The sequence below is a fragment of the Temnothorax americanus genome, unplaced genomic scaffold (genome assembly GCF_048541705.1).
Source record: "Temnothorax americanus isolate GAGA-0224 unplaced genomic scaffold, ASM4854170v1 Scaffold104, whole genome shotgun sequence".
Classification (NCBI taxonomy): Eukaryota; Metazoa; Arthropoda; class Insecta; order Hymenoptera; family Formicidae; genus Temnothorax; species Temnothorax americanus.
In genome coordinates, this window is record NW_027509236.1 from 177,562 (window position 1) to 199,604 (window position 22,043).

At 42.5% G+C, this 22,043-nt stretch overlaps 1 protein-coding gene and 1 pseudogene across 1 annotated transcript in view; one reads left to right on the forward strand and one right to left on the reverse strand.

Annotated features, from left to right (window-relative positions):
- Positions 1-22,043, reverse strand: part of LOC143903344 (uncharacterized) — a 216,104-nt gene that overhangs the window by 37,308 nt on the left and 156,753 nt on the right. The window lies entirely within an intron of this gene.
- LOC143903293 (KRAB-A domain-containing protein 2 pseudogene) lies at positions 18,285-20,544 on the forward strand (annotated as a pseudogene).

Genomic DNA, 22,043 nt, shown 5'->3' on the forward strand with positions numbered 1-22,043 from the left:
CATCTCCGTCGCAACAGCCAGCAGGACGCGCAGACTGTCGTACCTTACGACAGGGGAAAACGTCTCCTTGTAGTCGACTCCTGCTTGCTGCGAAAAACCTCTGGCACAGAGGCGTGCCTTGTAACGTTGAATGTCACCGGACGGTGACCTTTTGACCTTGAAGATCCAACGAGAATCGATGGTCTTCTTCTCCTTGGGAAGTGGAACAACGGACCAAGTTCCATTTTTCTCATGAGCGTCGAGCTCATCTTGGATAGCGCGCTGCCATTCCGTTGCATCTATACCGTTAACGGCTTCGTTGTATGTAGTTGGCTCGTGAAATTCGACAAAATGCGCTTCGAATCTCTCGGGAGGATGCACTAATTGACGATCTCTCAATCGGGGCAATCTGTCATGCCCTTGCACTTGCTCACCAGTCACTCCCACTGGAACGACGTCGTCTTCTTCTGCTGGAGCGATGTCATCTTCTTCTGCCGGAACAGGAACCGCTTTCGCCGGTATCTTGAACTCGATGTCGACTGCGTCTCTTTTCTTGCTATCACACGTCGATGTCTCGTCGAACGTGACGTTTCTGCTGACGTAGAGTTTCTTCGACGAGGAATCATAGAGTCGATAATTTCGCGACTCTCCTTGATAGCCAACCAAAATTGCTTTCTTGGCTTTTGGATCCAGTTTTGTTCGCTGTATTTTCGGTACATGCGAGTAGGATTCTGATCCAAACACCCTGATGTGCGAAAGATCGGGCCTTTTGCCGTGCCAGATCTCATATGGTGTTGCTCTCTCAACTTGAGATGTCGCCGTCCTGTTAATGACGTTGATTGCCGTGTTGACGGCTTCTGCCCATAAAAATCATGGTAAACCCTTGGCCTCGAGCATCGTTAAAGCTGATTCGACAATCGTCCGATTGTCGCGTTCTGATCGTCCATTCTGCTCCGGTGTGTATGGTGCCGTAGTTTCCAGTTGGATACCTCTTTCTGCCAGGAACAGCCTCATTGGATTGTTTATATATTCGCGTCCGTTATCGACCCTGAGGGTTTTGATTGGTTTATTAAATTTATTTTTCACCAACTGTTCGTACTCACGAAAGCGATCTAGCACATCTGACTTATGCTTAATGAAATAAACGTGTCGATACCCGGACGCATCATCCTTGAAGGACACGTATAATTTCGCTCCTCCCAGGGAACTCACTGACATGGGGCCGCATACATCGCTATGGATGAATTCACCTGGCTCCCGTCTCGTTCGTGTTTTGTTTTTCGGAAATGTGAGTCGATGTGATTTTCCGATTTGACATGGCGCACAAAAGAAATCTTTTGTATCATCTATTTTCATGCCGTTAGTCAACTTGACCGAATTCTGTACTGCTCGCTTGTTTATATGACCCAAGCGGTCGTGCCAAAGTCGCAGGCTGTTTTTCTCCGTCGTCGCGTGTACTTCGTCTTGGACTTGGACTATAATGGCTTTACCATCACGTACAATTTGAATGGATTCTTTTGTGAGCACCACTTTCAAGCCTTTTTCCGTGCACAGCCCGAGAGAAAATATATTCTTTCGAAAATTCGGGACATACGCCATGTTTTCGATATTAAAGTTTAGCCATTGTCCATTAACCAAACTTTTGATTGGCACTGTACCGGAACCATTCACCGCGCACGCGCCATCGTCACCGAGAATGATGGATCCTGAGCACTCTTTGAAATTTGAGAACCAATCACGACGAAATGTTATATAGCGCAAACACGCACTATCTCCGTACCACGTGTCTCGAGTATCGTTATTTAAGAATCGTTCTTTTTCGCGATTTACAGCATTTAACGCGAACATGTCCTTTGGCTCAAAACTCTCAACAGCGACGAGTGCACTCACGTTGGCTTCGCCATCTTTGTCACCGTTATCACTCTTCCGTTTCCGACACGATCTGATCAAATGCCCGGTTATACCGCAATAATAGCATTTGACTGTCTTGTTCGATTTTTTACACGAATTTCCTTTCCCTGTTTTCTTCGTGCTTGATGCGTTTCGATCTACTGCACTCAAAGCAGCAGCTTTGTCATCGTCATTCGTTAGTCTGTTCTCTTCCTTGATTAACCGTTCACGTAAATTATCAACTGTTTGATATTCCAAGGGCACACTGTCCCATGCGGTCACCAACGCGTTAAACTTCGAAGGAAGACTACCGAGTATCTTGGCCATCAATGCCGTGTTCGAGATCCGTTCTCCAAGGTCTTTAAGTTGACGTGTCATGTTCTCAACCTTCGCTATGTGTTGAGCTACACTGTCACACGAGCTCATGCTGTAAGCATGAAATTTCTGATTCAAATGTAATAAATTCGACGCTGAAGTCTGTTCGTGGATACTTGTGAGTTTATCCCACATTCCTTTAGCAGTGTCACACGTAATTAAGTATTCGAGTTGCGAATACTCGATTGTTGTGGAGATTAAGCACATAGCGGCAGCATTGTTCGTCGTCCAGGCGGCAAATGTGGCGTCCATAGGTTTCGGCGGAACTATCGTTCCATCTACGTAGCCTTTGAGCTCCTTTGCCACCAACGCAGTGGTAATCTGGAATTTCCAGAGCTGGAAATTTGTACCGTCAAATTTCGTAATCTGCTTAACGTCGACGTTGGCCATTGCTTATATCCCGCTATAAATTTGTCCACGATTTCTGTTCTTTCCGTCACTATAGCGCACGGAGGAGTCCCGTTTGTTCGAACGAAAATGGCGCGACCACGTTGTCGCTAACGAGTCGCCCGTTCACTTTTTCGATGGCACCTATGAAACTCACTCGCACAATTTTCCGACACCGAAACCAGACACCGTGCCTGGGCCCATAACCTGTTGAGATTCCCGTCTGTAGGATCGAAAGGTACGGTATAGGAAATTATCGAGTTCGCGAGATATTGATAATACAACACGAATTTATTGAAGTAAGTGAGTTATCCGGCGCGCACGGAACGTGAGTACACAACACAAGTATCGTGTCCGCGATCGTTCGAAAGAGTGAGGGTCGAGAGACGGACAGGTCTCGATAATACATGTACACGATGCGCGAACGTGCCCAAAGAAGGGGAAGTATATCGCGGGCACCGGTAGACGTTAGATGTCGTTATAATACAGAAAGAATGCCAATGTACGATGTGCACAGAAATACATATTCAACAGAAAGAAAGCGACTTAAATAAATGTACGCGAGAAAATACTAAAATTATATGCGATCAAAATTTTCCTGTGTATTTTATAACTGCGAATGCATCAAGCAAGGTGCAACTCTTTGTAAAAGCGTCTAGATACATGGAAAACCATAGACAACGTCACATCCTCTCAAATGTAACATTCTGAATGACCAAATAAAGAATTAGCCGAACCTCAAACATGGTTATATTCCACTCCAAAAATATCCGAAATAATAATTCAATGTAATAAAAAAACTTCCAGAAAATAAAATTAAATTGAAAAAACCGGAAAAATAACATTGCGCGATAATTGTAAATTAACTACACCAGATATAATTTTAAAAACAAAAAACCAAATTTATACTAAATATGTACAAATGTATTTACCAGAATTCAATGTAACAAATACCATAAAGAAAAGTATAACTTTGGACAACAAATTCCGAAGAAGAAATAAACTTAAATTCCGAAAAAGAAATAAACTTGGAACCAGTAATCAGAAATCCGTCAGTATTAATAAAATTAAATTTAAGTCTAGATAAAATTAAAAAAAAGTGGAAAATAACCAACCAAGCGTTTTTGCAAATAAGAATATTGTATATATCGCGTGGGTGCCGCGACCATAATTATATTTGTAGCCGTAGTAAGCATTATAATTGTAATCATTTATATAATAAAAAAAAAGAAACCATTAAGAATTTAAAGGGTGAAAGAATAGCGTAAATATTAGTATATAAGAAAATTAGATTGTAGCATCTCAGGAAAAAAAAACACACATAAATAAATAACGAAAAACTTCGTATACTACAGTTTTTCTTTTTCCGCGGGGGAAGGGATGTTGTGAGCGCACAACATTATAATGATTAATTAATGTACTTGGCAACACCGAGTTGCTTCCAATAGATAATCCGACCTTAGCAACTAAAGTCGAATCTGAATTCCGCCAAAAACCTGACGATTGCATCGGACGATCGATCATCCGATGCAAACCGACACTTGAACCAGAAGCGTTCAACTCCAAAACGACCGAAAGCGCTGATGCGAAAATCAGCGCAAAGAGCTGACAACGCTAACTCGGGAGCCCGCGAGTTAGCAACAAAATGTCGGTTCCGATATTATAAATACCGCCGAATAGGAGGATCGGGCGGGCAGTCGCTAATCAGAATCGAAACAAACACTTAAATTGCGTCACCATGACTATCACAATAATTATAAATTATTATAGTCTTTAAGCGACTTTTGTAACGCGAATATCGGGACTTAAATAACTGGGACTGGGGGACAATTGTTAACTGAACAAGAGAAATATATTTCAATAATCATTTCACACAGTGCGACGAGCAATTCATTCTCCAACCCAAAATTCCCGAATCCTGTGCCGGCCCTGAGCACCAACTCCCGGTTACGGCACAACAAAACCTTAGTAAACATAGGTCGACAGCTCAGATATAAACATTTTTGTATATTACTACCATGATTGACTTACAAAGGGAACAAGCCAAACCCAAACTCTTCTATTTAGATGAACTTTTGTAGGTATAGTGATTCAATTCATGAATATAACAGTTTCAGTTTTATTTTTTATCCTATAGTCCTTTAAAGGTATGATTTTTAACCTAAAAGTAAAAAGAGTGCTTTTATTTCTTAGCGTACCTATAACTCTTAAACTACAAGAGAAAAATGTTTTAAATAAAAGTTTAATGGTAAGTTAAGGTCTACAAAGTGATGCAAACAAAAATGTAAAAAACAGTTTGCAAAATATTGCAATATAAAATTTTTTTAACTTACCATTAATCTTTTATTTGAAACATTTTTCTCTAACTTGTTGTGAGCGCACAACGTAATAATGATTAATTAGTGTACTTAGCAACAGCGAGTTGCCTCCTATATTTAATCCGACCCTAGTGACTAAAGTCGAATCTGAAATCCGCCAAAAAACCTGACGATTGCATCGGACGATCGATCATCCAATGCAAACCGACATCGGAACCAGGAGCGTTCAACTCCGGGACCATCGAAAGCGCTGATGCGAAGGTCAGCGCTTTGCGCTGACAACGAGAAGTCAACGCTAACTCGGGAGCCCCCGAGTTAGCAACAGGATGTCGATTCTGACATTATAAATACTGCTGAATAGGAAGATCGAGCGGGCATTGCAGTCTCTCATTTAAGATTGTAACGAACGTGCGGTCATATTTTGTTATAATCAAACTTAGAATAATTATTTGGGCATTGTAAAGGAAAAAATATACCATTATTAAACGTCAAAAGTTTAATTAAATCTTTGAGAAATTAAAGTTTAGTTAAATCTTTGAAGTGACATCTCTTGAAACATTCCGATGTGTGTGCATCTATCCTCCAAACCGAAATTCTGAATCCTGTGCCGGCCCTGAGCACCAACTCCCGGTTACGGCACAACAAACTTTTGCAGTTTAATTGTTATACGCTAAAAAATAAAAGCGCTCTTTTGATTTTTACTTTAAAAATCATACCTTTAAAGGGTTATTGGATACAAATAAAGTATACTGTTATTCACTCTACATACTTACACTGTGAGAGCCAAAAAATAGTCTCTGAATTTTTGTTCATTCTCAACTTTTAATCTCAATACACAGATGCTTAGTTAAAAAAAGTAATGTCTGCTGAAAAACACAGTAATATCTAAAGATTAAGATCATAAGCGATACTGTTTGAAAGAAATTGTTGTATACCATTGAATGTACAAATGCAAAAATGCTAGTAACAATAATTTATTCTGGACAGGAATACAGCGTTTAGCGCGATGCGCACACCGGTCGCGCGTACCTCAGACGGCGGACACTTGTCAATTTATAAATGATTGTTCATATTGTTCATGCGCTTCGAATTACGAACATTTCTAGGATACACTCCACGTTCAATTTTATAATATTTAATGCAATAAGATACAATAAGTAAAACCGTTAATAACCGGGCGACTTAGAGCGATCAATATATTTACGGCGGTTGTTAGAGCGACATTGAATATTCGCCGCGGTCTCAAATACCGCGGTTCGGCCTTTTCCCACCTGTTCGACAATTCGCACACGCTACTTACACGTGATCAGGCCGTGCGGCATCAGCCGTTACAAGAATCTATACAGAATGTGCGATTATGTAACTATTACTGTTGTCTCTCCATATTCGTTCTATTACGCGAGTTCAAAGCAGTTCAGAGAGATATATGAAATTCATAATAGTTATTGTAGAATAGATTGTTAGCTCAGCGTTAGCGTATTAGGCTGTCATTCCGGAATCTTAGGTTCGAATCCCGTCTCCCGTCAATGTGTTTTCAAAAAAATTGTAAAACAGTGCGTAATTTTAATTAATAAAATAAAATATATGCGGAACCACAAATACAAATTAAACTATAAAAATATTAAAAAAAATAAAAACTATTTACAAATAAAAAAGAAAAAATTTTTTTTTGTTTTTTCGTTAAAATATTGCACCGGAATCATTACTGGTCTTTATCGTAATGGTTACTGTGAAATCCGTACTGCAGGTTACTGGAAGAATGTTTACTTGACTTATCCGAGCAGTAGCGCAAGCAGCAATTCTGTAAGATCGCCGCTCCGGTACTACCGCGGTATTAAGGGCTCGATCTCGGCCATGACCCGATGTTGCTGATTGCAGATATCGATTAGATTACCGTTTATATCGATTAAATAGTGGCTACCAATTCCCGTTATTGCAAATGCCGGATTAGATTACCTTTGCATTTTGGTTGAACGCGTGGTTGCGGGGCCGGCCAAGATAGCGCCCGGAAAGTTTGTTGGAAAGCCCTTCTCGGAAGTTATGACGCGGCCGACAGTCAATTCGCGTTTATTGTGTATTGTTGCGTGTTTGTGAATAGAGACGTGCGCTTCGCAGAATGTCGTATGCGGTGTTAAGAATGTATCGGGATAAGTGTTAATGCGTGTCGTGAGTGGAAACGTATCGCGGGTGGTGCGTTTCGGGAGATATTGCGTTCTACTCGCCTGAGAGCTTCGCGGAAATTTTGCGTCGTTACCGTGCGGCCAAGTATCGTCGCGCTCGCTCGAAGGGGAATCTCGCGGACGTATTAATTGAGATATTGCTTGTACACGTTTAATTGAGACATTGCGTTGTACTCGTTTGAGAGTCTTGTGGATGTGTCGAGTCGTTATTCGGGCGGGCAAGTGTCGTCGCGCTTGCTCGAAGGGGGATCTCGCGGGCGTGTTGCGGCCGCGTTGAAATCGCGGTCAGCACCGCGCGTAATTGAGATTCGTGGTGATTGAGATTCGCATTTTTGCGGGTAGGATGTATGACGTTCCCATTATACGTTATCTGAAATATATTCATATTATTCTTATTATTTAATCTGTATTGATTGCGTGCTGCGCTCCCTCCCCACCTTCCTTCCTCGGCAAAGGACATAACCGACGACCTGAGTTTACGTTCAGGTGATACATATATACATATATCGGGAATCGAGTTGTCGAAACGTGGTGCGCGTAATCGCACCTGGCGCCCATTATAGAGTGTTTCGTCGAGAAAAATTTATATTGCGAATACCTCGGAGAGACTAATATCGCGGATACTTCAAAGCTACCGTCTGCCTGGCAGTTAATTTGCTTCAGCGCCCCTTTGGTCAGACCGAAAGAAAAAACGGGTCGTATATTATAATTTTGTTAAGGAGAATTAAAAAGCTATTACCACTTGGGTTGGAATAAGAAGATCCTTTAATGGGAACATAAAAATATATACCAGTTGAATTTTATTTTTTAAAAGTAATTGCACAACAATTATTTTTCTAAGCAATATATATATTTTCTTTGCAATTGGCGCAATTTAAAGATTTCACATCTTTTTTTTGAAATATGTCACTTGGGTTGAGTTAGGTAACATAATTTTGTGATATAATAATTTTGTTAAGGAGAAATTAAACTACCACTTGGGTTAGATTTTTGAATTTAAAAAATAATCGCGTGTACTTTTGGCGCCTTTTTTTACCTTTTTTGAAAAAGGTAATTTTGTACCGATATCACGCATTTTGTAGTGTTAAGCAGAGATTGGGAAAAAAATTTTTATTTTTTATTGTTTAATTATTTACAAAATTAGCAATTAAATTTTTATTGAATTAGCAAATCACAAGAAGTTACTAATTGCATAAAAATTAATAATATTTAAGTAAAAGTGAATTACAGATTACTTAAAGAATTCGTAATTTGTCAGAAAAAAATTTCTAGTTCGTGAAAATTAGTTGCACGGGGGGGTATGAGGCGCTCCCCGGATTTGCGATTGGTCAACAAAATTTCTCGAAGGACCAGAGGGCCCGTGCCCTCGCGAAAGCGAATAAAGCGAAGCAAGCAAGCGAATATCAAAAATGCGAGGCGACTCACCGTGTCGTTGCCCGGCGCCTCCTGGGTGTCGACGTCGTCCTCCCGTTGGCGAGATCTCTGGCGTGCAAGGCGAAAGCATGCAACCGTCCGGTATAGCAAGCGGGTACGGACAGGCAGGTATAGCAAGCAGGCACAGATAGGCAGGATAGCAAGCAGTCACAGATAGGCAGGATATCAAGCGATTAGGCCTTCGTGGTCTGCGATAGGCGACCGAGCACTCCGAGTTTGCACACGCAAAATGGTAACGTGTGAGCTTCACGACGTTCGACTGGTGAGTGCCTCTCTTCGGCGTTTTCCGGCTCGCGCACCTGCGAAGTACGGCGCGAGCGAGTACCGAATTCTTCTCATAATTGGGGATGCCACCCGTGGGCGGGCAGCACGAGTCGGGTGAGTCGCGCGAATATCGACAAGTGTACTAATCGCGATCCACCGACGTTTCGCTAATAGGCGCGATAATTTAACCCGGTATAATTAATCAATGTGAAACGACAACACGAAATCAATCTTATAATTAACTACTATTTACACTATGATACATGGCGGTGCGCCAAACATTACCGCCCACCAAAATACACCGTATTTTCTATGTTTGAGCGGGTCCCTCCGGTGAGCCGTCCATCGGCAGAGGGCACAGCTTCACCAGAGGGCGACTAAGGAGGCCATCCGCCGTCCTCACCGTAGCGACCCGGGCGACCCCGTCACGACCCGGATGTAATTCCTCGACGCGCCCTCGTCTCCACGCCAGAGGAGAGGCGTTTTCGGTTTTTAGATATCGCGTCAGCCGGCTTTAACCACTTTGGTCGTTGCTGGAGGGTGTGTAGATATTCTTCATGCCACCGTTTCCAGAACTGTTGGTGCATGTGCTGCACCAGCTGCCACCGATCGAGTCTGCCTATTGGCACCGGGTCTAGGTTGGGATAGGGAACCGCTACGAGCGGCTCTAATGTGATAAAGTGCCCCGGGGAGAGCACCCCGAGGTCGTGGGGATCCGAGCTGGTGGGGCACAAAGGTCGGGAATTCAGGATGGATTCTACCTGTGCTAGGAGGGTACTGAATTCCTCCACCGTGAGGATCTGCGCTCCCACCACGCGTTTCAAGTGGGTCTTTGTCGCCTTAACCCCCGCTTCCCAGAGGCCACCAAAGTGTGGCGCGGAAGGAGGGTTAAAGGACCACTGGATTTGTTCTCGCCCTGAGGCCGCCTCCATGCAGCTGACGAGCTCGCGCTGAGCCCCCACGAAATTGGTGCCGCAGTCGCTGTAGATCCGCGAGCAGCGACCGCGCCTAGCGATGAAACGCCTCAGAGCCGACAAAAACGAGTCTGTAGATAAGGAAAAGGAAAGTTCCAAATGAACCGCCTTTGTGGTAAAGCAAACGAAAATGCACACGTACGCCTTGAACGGCGTTGCCCCGCGAGAACGACGATTATATACGAAGAAGGGGCCCGCGTAGTCGACCCCGGCGATTGAGAAGGGTTTGGCCTGACGTACCCGGTCGAGCGGTAGGTCCGCCATGGGCGGTTGCAAAGTACGCGGGTTCGCCCGGAAACATTGGTAACAACGCGACAAACAACGTTTGATGGCCTGATGGGCCCCCAGAATCCAAAAATGCTGTAGTAGTAGGTAATGCAACGCTCGACGCCCCGGATGCAAGTGTAGGCGGTGGGTGCGCTCTACTACCAGTTCCGTGAGCCGGTGCTTACCGGGCAATAACGCGGGATGCTTGGCCTCATGAGATATTGCGGAGTGCGTGAGTCTACCGCCCACCCTGAGGACTCCGCGCGCGTCCACGAAAGGGGCGAGTTGTCGCAGAGGTTTGGAGCAATTCTGATTGCGTTTCAATCTATCGAGATCCTCTGCAAAGCGACAAGATTTAACAACTTTAACGAGGTATAGCAGGGTCGAATGGAATTCGACTTGGTCTACAACAAGAATTCTGTGAGGTGAATTCGACTTGAGTCGATTAACAAAACGAAGACAATAAGAGAATATTCTAACGAGTTTATCCAATGACGAGAAACGATCGAGAAGCGAATCAACAACAGACGCAGGGTTTACGACATTAGCAGGATTTACAACAACAAAAGCATGAGATTTTTCTTCCTCCGGAAAATCATCAGTTTCCAATATCGTTTCTGGAGTGGGTTCGAATTCGGCGAGCCACGCAGGGCCAGTCCACCAAAGCTGGTGATCCACTAATTCTTGAGGAAACAAGCCCCTTGAGCAACAATCGGCGGGGTTAGACTTGGTGTCGACATGTCTCCAGCAAGAGATATCTGTGTTGGACTGGATGCGGGCCACACGAGTACGCACAAACGTCTTCCAACGGTGGGGGGCCGAACGTATCCAGGCGAGCGCGACCTTGGAATCAGACCACGCGTACGTGCCGTCGATAGTAATCTTAGGCCGGAGGATGTTCCCGATATACTCCGCTAAGTCCGACAGTAAAACGGCTGCGCAAAGCTCGAGTCTCGGCAAAGTGATGGCCTTAAGCGGGGCCACCTTTGACTTGGCGCTGAGCATTCGAATCAGTACCCCGTCCTCGGCGACGATTCTAATATATACAACGGCTCCGTAGCCCTGTTCACTCGCGTCACAAAATCCGTGTATCTCCCGTCGGATTACGTTGGCCATGGCGATAGTACGAGGTATGCGAATGGAAGCTAGCGCGGGGAGTTCCGATTTGTATCGTCCCCATCGAGAACATATTTCCGAAGGAGGCCTATCGTCCCACTCTAATTTGAGCACCCAGAGTTGCTGTATCAGTCTTTTAGCTGCAAACGTAAGGGGAGTCAGAAAGCCTAACGGGTCGAAAATACGAACCAGTTCCGAGAGAATGGTGCGTTTGGTACAATCTCTGTCCAACGGGTGGACCTGAAAGCCGAAGTTGTCCGTTTGAGGATACCAACGAAGTCCGAGAACTTTGAGAAACTGATCTTCCGAGGATTCAAACGATAGCAATGATTGACTGCAAAGCTCTGGGTCGAGACCTGCTAAGACTGACGGATGGCTGCTGGCCCATTTCCTGAGCCCGAAACCCGCGGTTTTAAGCAAAGCTTGTAGCTGCCGCTGAAGCTCACGGGCTTCCCCCTCAGATTCGGCGCTCGCCACCACGTCGTCGACATAGACGCTCTCCTCCAAGACCGCCGCGGCCAGAGGGTAGCTCACTTTGCCTTCCGTTGCCAATTTCAACAAGCAGGCAATTGCCAGGAACGGAGAACACGTCAATCCAAAAGTGACAGTCAACATCAAGTAGTCTAATATCGGATCGTTCTCCGAGAAACGCCAGACTATTCTCTGGTAGTCACATTGACCGCGCTCGACCAAGATCCGAAGGAACATTTGTTTGACGTCCGCAGTGAGCGCCACGCGGCCTACCCGGAACCTCAACAATATCACGACTATATCCGTCTGTAACTTAGGCCCGGATCGCAATACGTCGTTCAACGAAACGCCGTTCAAATCCTTCGCCGAGGCGTCAAATACGACCCGCAATTTTGTAGTAGTGCTATCCGATTTAACTACCCCATGATGGGGCAAATAGAATACAGGTCCGTCCACCGGGAACGGCCGTTCAATCAGTTTCATATAACCGTTATTCAAATAATCCTGCATGAATTTGTTATAGTTCAATTTAAACTCTGCATCTAATTTAAAGCGACGCTCAAGTGCGCGAAATCTATTTAGGGCTACTTGACGCGTGCCGACAAAACAAGGTTTATCCCTTTTGAAAGGATACGATACAACAAAACGACCGGACGCGTCCCGACGCGTGGTCTGAGTGAATAATTCCTCGCAACGTTTATCCTCCTGCGAATACGGTGGGACCGATGGAATCTCGTCTAGTTGCCAAAATCGACTAAGAGATGCGTCCAACAAATCGAGAGTCATAAACAAATGTGTGGATCCCGGCGCCTGCGTCGATACCGAACCGACGAGAACCCAGCCGAAGACGGAATTGAAGGCATCTGGTTCGCCCTTCTTTCCCACGCGACGGCCATCCCGAAGTAACGACGCGAAGATTTCTGCGTTGATCAGGATGTCGATGGGACCGGGTCGGTGATACTGCGGATCAGCTAGCCGCAATCCGTTCAAATGTTTCCACGCTCTTCGCTCGACCTGACTGCTAGGTAACGGGGCGGAGATGCGCGGAAGAATCGTAGCCTCTACTGGGGTGCGCGTGCTTTCCCTGCCCTGTGCTTGTATTACGAGTGAGGTGCGGCCTCGAGTTGCAGCCGCCTTTGTATCATTTACCGCGAGAACTACCGTATGGCACTTGGTTCGTCCGAAACCACCCCTCTGCATGCAACTTTCGGAGATAAAGTTCAGCTGGCTCGCGCTATCTAACAGAATACGAACGGGGAAGGGATTTCCGTGTGCGTCGAGCGCTTCGGCTTGTACCGTCGACAACAATACGATCGGGTTCGACCGCGCGACACTAGCCATGCTAACGAGGGGTTCGCTTCCCTGGGATGACGTTGTCCCCGATTCGGAGGGTGGTTCGGCGTCTGTGGGTGCATTCGCCGAGCCCGAGTTCTGCTCAAAATGCAGGAGCGTGTGATGTTTGGCCTTACACGACCGACACGTCCACGACGATGGACAGTCATTAACGCTGTGGCCCGCGCGGAAGCAGTTATAGCACAAGTTCGAAGCTTTAGCCGTCGAATGCCTCTCTCGGGGTGCTAACTTTAAGAACCGAGAACATTTTGCAACGAGGTGTTGTTCTTTACATACCGGACACTCGGCGGTTCGAGTTGCGAGCGACGAAGCCGACGCGGAATTCTTTGACGAAGTCGACTGAGACTTTTGCGACGTATTTTGTGAGCCCGATACCGACGCGAGAACCCGGCAGTGATCAGAGAGGAACTTTGTGAGTTGCGTGAATTTCGGTATTTCCTCCGCCCGGTGTTCAGATTCGAACTTTTCGCGAAGCGAACGCGGGAGCTTCTCCAGCAAGAATTTGAGAAGGAGATAATCCCAAGCGTCTGTAGGAAATCCTAATAGATTCAATGCTCGCGTGTTCTCGGTGAAGGTGCTCAACAGCGTGCGCAGGGGGACGGCCGACTCCGACTTCAACGGCTGAGCTTTCAGCATCAAGTCCACGTGATAATCCGCCAAGTCTCGTTTGTTTTGATATCGCAAAATCAAGGCGTCATAAGCTATCGCGTAGTTATCGGCGGAGAGAGGGATGTTCTTGACGACGTTCAGCGCTTCTCCTTTCAAGCAGGATATCAGATATTGATACTTCTCTATGGTAGGGACGTTCCGGTTCTCGTGAATAGAGATGTTGTATAACGCGATGAACGAGGGCCAAAACGTGAGATCTCCCGAAAATTGCGGAAGTGAGATCTTGGGCAATTTGACCGATGACGTCTGGGCCGGGGCCTGCGGGGCCGAAGCGGCTACTCGGTCGGCGCCCACAAATCTCTCGTAACGCCCGATTACCGCGAAGCGCATCTCGTCAAAGTCCCGGCGAATCGAATCCTCCGTTTCGAACTCTTCATCTGAGGCGTTTTGTATTATCTTGAGGTGGGCTGCCTCAAAGTCCTCGACCAATCTGGTCACGATGGGATATCGCACGAGGAAGTTCGGTCTCTGACTTACATTGTCGGCGGCGAGCATCGACAGCTCATGAATCTCCCGCATACGTTTCACGCATAACTTGCGTTTGGTTACATTCCCTCGACTCATGATGCCCGGAATACAATCACTAGGTCAACCAAGATGACGATAGCAGCTCACTTCGATGTGAAAATATCAACAACGCCGGAAGCTAACGGTCTTCAAGTTCCGAAATGTTCGCAAAACAAAACAACTATCTCCTTGTTGTGATGACGAGTCGGCTCGGCTCGAATTTCTGTTCGAAAGCACGACGGATATTTTCGAGAGGCTATAATAACGATTCGTACAATTTCAAAACGACGGTAGGTTGATGCAAAATAATAGGGTGCGAGCACTGGCGGTAGAGGGGGATCAAGTAGGATGATTAACTAGGAAGATGGTTGCAAAGGATACAAAATGATATAATAGTTAGACCAATAATAAATCAACAATCAGTAATCAAAAATCATCAAAATCAAAATTATCAATTAGATTGGCACAGGTACCCAGTTACGACGAAGAAATTGCACTCAGGTACCTATCTGATCGAGCCTCAGTAATACGCGTTGCGCGCGGTCTTACTACATAAGCGGAATATACGACATGATCATACGACATGAGCGGTATACCACATGAGCAATCCACGCCACAAGCATTAATTTATTTGGCTCAATTCCAATCACAATCTCCAGTGACTAATTGAAATATCATATGAGTGCTGATATATATTCTATACCGGGGACCAGTGCCGACGAACAGTATATTTGATCGGTGGCAAGTATGTTTGCGAGAATTCCAACGATCGGAATAATAGTTTCAGTATGGTCGAAACACACCCAGCAACAACGAAAATAATATAGCGCGTTATTATGGAACGCGAGCTTATGTAGGTATATACGCTGCCGGCCCGTGACTGAGCGTCAAGGCCGTCGACGGCGCGGCGAAAACGTATGGCTTAACCGAGAATATTCCAATGTTGAATATTTCGGTTAACGACAATATTCAATAACGAATGACAAAAGCAATTAACCACAAAGCGATCAAACGACAAGTTTCCCGCGCGTATTCTCGTCGCGAAGCAATGTTGCGGCCGAGAGATATCGCGGCGGGTGTAGAATACGCGACTGATTAATTGTAATGCAATCGCGATCAAAACTACTAAGAAATGCTATCCACGAACGAAAGGTCGGCGTTATTGCTTTAGCGCGCGAATTCGGCTCGAAGGACCAATGCACGGGGGGGTATGAGGCGCTCCCCGGATTTGCGATTGGTCAACAAAATTTCTCGAAGGACCAGAGGGCCCGTGCCCTCGCGAAAGCGAATAAAGCGAAGCAAGCAAGCGAATATCAAAAATGCGAGGCGACTCACCGTGTCGTTGCCCGGCGCCTCCTGGGTGTCGACGTCGTCCTCCCGTTGGCGAGATCTCTGGCGTGCAAGGCGAAAACATGCAACCGTCCGGTATAGCAAGCGGGCACGGACAGGCAGGTATAGCAAGCAGGCACAGATAGGCAGGATAGCAAGCAGTCACAGATAGGCAGGATATCAAACGATTAGGCCTTCGTGGTCTGCGATAGGCGACCGAGCACTCCGAGTTTGCACACGCAAAAACGGTAACGTGTGAGCTTCACGACGTTCGACTGGTGAGTGCCTCTCTTCGGCGTTCTCCGGCTCGCGCACCTGCGAAGTACGGCGCGAGCGAGTACCGAATTCTTCTCATAATTGGGGATGCCACCCGTGGGCGGGCAGCACGAGTCGGGTGAGTCGCGCGAATATCGACAAGTGTACTAATCGCGATCCACCGACGTTTCGCTAATAGGCGCGATAATTTAACCCGGTATAATTAATCAATGTGAAACGACAACACAAAATCAATCTTATAATTAACTACTATTTACACTATGATACATGGCGGTGCGCCAAACATTAGTATTTAGATAAAAATGAATTAATTGCTTTTGCAATTTAATAATTAGTAAAAATAAATTCTTTATTATTAAAATAACTAGACTTTTTGCCCGCGCGAAGCGCAGGCTCAAAATCTATCCCCCTCTCTTCAAACTCATCCATTAATTAGGAGCACCACATTTGATATTCTTTCTCCTCAAACTCTAACTTACATCTTCGAATTTTTGTTTTAATAAATAATAAATAATAGATAATATTATAGATGCAGATTAGCATATTGTCAAATATTTCAAAAACGTAATCCCCTATATTGAACTTTTTAAATTTTATTTTTGCTCGCGCTTCGCGCGTTTTCACCCTCCGCTGACCCGCCATTATTGACTCTTTATTTTAAATTCTTTCTGTTCCTCCTTTTTCTATTTTGTTTAAAAATTTTACCCGGTTTAGTTTTACATTTGCTGCCTTTCTGTTCTATTATCAATTCATTTATTCTTTTTTTTCGCCCGCGTTTTGCACGCTTTCACCCTTTGAATAATTATCCATTAATAAAAAATTAAACTTATACTCCAAGAATTAAAAAAATTTTAATAAAAAAAATTTAGTTTGATATCTCAAAATAATGAAAAATTATCCATTTATGAAAAATTAAACTTATCTTCCAAGAATTAAAAAAATGTTGGCACTGGTTTCAAGAAAATCAATTTATTAATACTTATTATTTGTCGAAAAATTTGAAAAATTTTGAAACCGGTTTCTAAAAAATAGGTAACAAAAAATTATCCATAAAAAAATTTAGTTTAATATCTCAAAATTTGTAGTACCAGTTTCATCAAAATCATCAACAAATAATTAGAAAAATTTTAGCACCGGTTTCAAGAAAATCGATTTATTAATGAAAAATTATTCACTAATGAAAAATTAAACTTATCTTCAAAAATTTAAAAAAATTTTGGCATTGATTTCAAGAAAATTGATCTATTAATATTTTTTTATAAAAATTTGAAAAATTTTTAAACCGGTTTTTAAAAAATTGGTAACAAAAAATTATCCATAAAAATTATCCATAAAAAAATTCAGTTTATTATCTCAAAATTTGCGGAAATTGAAGCAATCACGTATATTTTTTTAAACAGAAATTGGAAACTTTTATTATTAGAAATTTTTCTAATTCTATTACACATTCTTTAGTTCTTTCTACCTTTATTTCATATATAATTCTTTAAGATTCAGTCAATTATTTCTCGAAAAATTGGAAAAATTTTGTAACCGGCTTTCAAAAAATCGGTAACAAAAAATTATATATACTTTATAGCAATTCTAGGAAAATTCTACTTCTACTTCATATATAATTCTTTGAGATTCGGTCAATTATATCCCAAAAAATTGGAAAAATTTCTGATGCCGGTTTCCAAAAAAATCGGTAACTAAAAATTATATACTTTGTAGCACTCCCCGGGAAATTCTACCCTTACTTCATATACAATTCTTTGAAGTACGGTCCATTAACGAATGAGTAGTTCGCGGTCAGACATACAGACGTCAGGTACTTATATATGTTACGGGCAAAGTCCGCATGGTGTGCAGTGTCGGCATTGCCCGGGCAATGTCAGCATTGTACAACGCGACTGGGCAAAGTAGTTTATTAGCGGACATTGCCCGGTTTGATGTGGGCAAAGTTAACACTGCCCATCCAGCGATGGCAATGTCAGCAACGATTATCACATTGCGGACTTTGCTCGGTTCTAAGTGGGCAATGTCGACAATGCTAAATCTCCGTGGGCTAAGCTGCGCTAAATGTCCGTCTATTTAGCGCAGCTTAGTCCACAGAGATTTAGCATTGTCGACATTGCCCACGGAGTCCGTAGTAGTCTAGGTTTCCTAATTTTTGGGGCAGATATTTATGTAATAAAATTATTTGGTGCAAATTTAACAGTATTTATTAGAATATAGATCATGATACAATAGTATATCATCCCGCGCTCACGCCAGTGTCGCCAACTGATCCGCGGGGACTGAGAGCCACTCGAGAGTCGGGCGGTGGGGATACGCACACGAAAAAGAAGCACGTTCGCACGTGTGCGTAGTGCGTATCCCCACCGCCCGACTCTCGAGTGGCTCTCAGTCCCCGCGGATCAGCTGGCGACATTGGCGTGAGCGCGGGATGATGTACTATTGTATCATACGATTACGTTAATGTACGAGACTCGTAGCAGTGGAAAATTGTCGAATATTTTACGCAAAACTGTACCTTGTCTTTGAAGTTTTGAGCAAAATTGTGTTCATTACTTGTGTGTCATGTCAGTCATGTGTGATACGGACTTAGAAAGAGATCAAATGCGTCAAAAGTTCGAAGAAAAGTTAAAATCTTTAAAGCTACGTGTAAATTCTTTTTTAATAAAAAATGCAAACGCATATGAAGATTTAATTTCTGCGGTAGAAGAAGCAAAGGTGAGGACCAAAAAGACACACACCGATTACAGACGTCTTAAAAGATACGATGTGTTATCTATAGGTGAATCTAAGAAACTTATTCAACCTTTGTTAAAAAACGAGAAGGAGATTAAGTATTACACACATAATGAACAAGTTTTTGATATTATCCATGCGGCACATCTGGAAACCGGACATGGCGGAAAACATAAATTAGAAAAGAATATTAAAACGAAATACGTAAATATAACGAGAGAGGTAATTCATATTTACCTTGAGCTTTGTCTCATCTGTAAAAAGAAGAAAGCTCACCCCAAAAAAGGTGTTGTAGTTAAGCCTTTGATATTCAAAGAAATCAATCACCGAGCACAAGTAGACCTGATCGATATGCAAACAAGCCAGGATGGAGAATATAAATTCATTTTAAATTATCAAGAACACTTAACCAAATTTGTGTATCTTCGCCCGCTAAAGACCAAGACTGCTGCAGAAGTCGCTTATAATCTTGTAGACATATTTTGCGTTATCGGTGCTCCATCCGTCTTACAATTAGACAACGGAAGAGAATTTTGTAACAGCGTTATAGAGGAATTAAAAAATATGTGGCCTGATCTTAAAATAGTGCACGGCAAACCAAGACATTCTCAGAGCCAGGGTAGCGTTGAACGTGCGAACCGAGATGTACAGGATATACTCGTCGCCTGGATGGAGGACAACAATTTGTCTAAATGGAGTGAAGGATTACGTTTCTGCCAATGGAAGAAAAATACTAGTTGGCATTCTGCAATCAAACAAACACCCTATGAAGCAATGTTTGGAAGAAAGGCTCACGTTGGTCTTCAATCATCCCAATTACCGTCGTCGGTAATAAATGATATAGTAACAGAAGAAGAATTAGAACACATAATTGATTCAACTGAAGTACATAATGACAACGGATCATCTGAGAACACCAACAATACACTCATTGCTGAAGAAGTTCGCGAAAACATTAATTGTCCTGAAAATGTAAATTCTGCATCGATTGTCGTAACATGTTCTGTTTGTGAGAAAGGAGATGGTGATATATATCACTGCATAGAATGCAAGGCGTCTGTTCATAATTTTTGCGGCGAATCACAAGCAGAAGCTTCTATTATTTTATGTCGGAATTGCATAGTCAAACGCGATCTCATTTCTAACAAAATTAAAGCGATAGATGGTATTCAAAAGCAAGCCAAAAAAATGTTACGTCTAAGTGAAAAAAAATTTCCACCTGCTGAAGTTGGTACGTCCGTAACTATTCCATTGCCAAGTGTTGATCGCAATAAAGGTGATCCGAGAAATATTATAGGCGTCATATTAGAAGTGACAGAAGATGGATTTTATAAGATTGGCACCAAGAGCGGCATTTTATCTTCTCTTTATTCTCGAAATCAGTTCGGTATTTGTAACGAAATCTTTCTAACTTCAGCAGATGTGCCACTGTGTGAGATGTCACTACGTAGTATGAATGCTGATCAATCAGCGTTTGGATCTCAGGGCCATATTAAATGTAGCTGCAAAATTAAATGCACAACAAACCGTTGTAAGTGTAAAAAAGCAGGCATTTTATGTAATTCGAAATGTCACAACTCATTGCCATGTCAAAATAAGTAATAATCTAAAGGTACACGAAATTTTTTATGTACACTTTATGTAGTTTTTTACTGTTTATTTTTTAAGTGTACTTGTAATACAAATGCGTTGCAATATTTTTGTTTTATTTTGTGATTTAAATTAATAATTAGGTTTAGTTTGTATTGTGCCAAAGTTTTATAATCTAAAGGTACACGAAATTTTTTATGTACACTTTATGTAGTTTTTTACTGTTTATTTTTTAAACGTACTTGTAATACGAAAATGCGTTGCAATATTTTTATTTTGTGATTTAAATTAAGAATTGAAAGGTTTAGTTTGTATTGTGCCAAAGTTTTGACTCGCACGTGCGAACGTGCTTCTTTTTCGTGTGCGTATCCCCACCGCCCGACTCTCGAGTGGCTCTCAGTCCCCGCGGATCAGTTGGCGACACTGGCGTGAGCGCGGGATGATATACTATTGTATCATGATCTATATTCTAATAAATACTGTTAAATTTGCACCAAATAATTTTATTACATAAATATCTGCCCCAAAAATTAGGAAACCTAGACTACTACGGACTCCGTGGGCAATGTCGACAATGCTAAATCTCTGTGGACTAAGCTGCGCTAAATAGACGGACATTTAGCGCAGCTTAGCCCACGGAGATTTAGCATTGTCGACATTGCCCACTTAGAACCGAGCAAAGTCCGCAATGTGATAATCGTTGCTGACATTGCCATCGCTGGATGGGCAGTGTTAACTTTGCCCACATCAAACCGGGCAATGTCCGCTAATAAACTACTTTGCCCAATCGCGTTGTACAATGCTGACATTGCCCGGGCAATGCCGACACTGCACACCATGCGGACTTTGCCCGTAACATATATATAACTAGATTTTTCGCCCGCGCTTACCCATTAATTAGGAGCACCAATAGAACCCCACGAAACCTCCAATTTTCAACCCCATAGTAGTCACCCCCATAAAATTAGTAATCTTTTAGTACCAGTTTCATCAAAATTATCAACAAAAAATTAGAAAAATTTTGGTATTTGTTTCAAGAAAATTAATCTATTAATAAAAAATTAAATTTATCTTCCAAAAATTAAAAAAATTTTGGCATTGGTTTCAAGAAAATCGGTCAATTAATACTTATTATTTCTCAAAATTTGAATAATTTTTAAACCGGTTTCTAAGAAATTGGTAACGAAAAATTATTTATAAAAAACAATTCAGCTTGATATCTCAAAGTTTGCGGAAATTGGAGCAATCGCGTACATTTTTTTTTTACAGAAATCGGAAACCTTTTTACTATTAAATCGGTCTATTAATACTTATTATTTTCATAAAAATTTGAAAAATTTTGAAACCGGTTTCTAAAAAATCGGTAACAAAAGATTATCCATAAAAATTATCTATAAAAAAAATTTCAGCTTAATATTTCAAAATTTGCGGAAATTGGAGCAATCACGTAAATTTTTTTAAACAGAAATGGGAAATTCTTTTCTTATTAGCGATTTTTCTAATTCTATTACACATTCTTTAGTTGTTTTTACCCCTATTACTATTTCATATATAATTTTTTAAGATTCAGTCAATTATTTCTTAAAAAATTGGAAAAATTTCGTAACCGGCTTCCAAAAAATCGGCAACGAAAAATTATATATACTTTATAGCAATCTCCGGAATATTCTACTCCTACTTCATATACAATTCTTTGAGATATTATTTCCCGAAAAATTTGAAAAATTTCTGATGCCGGTTTCTAGAAAATCGGTAACGAAAAACTATACACATCATAGCACTCCCTGGAAAATTCTACCCCTACTTCATATGTTTTTGGTGAAAATTCGGTCCACTAACGAATGAGTAATTCGCGGTCAGACAGACAGACATACATACATACATACATACAGACGACGGTACTTATATATATAGAATAATATTATAGTTTA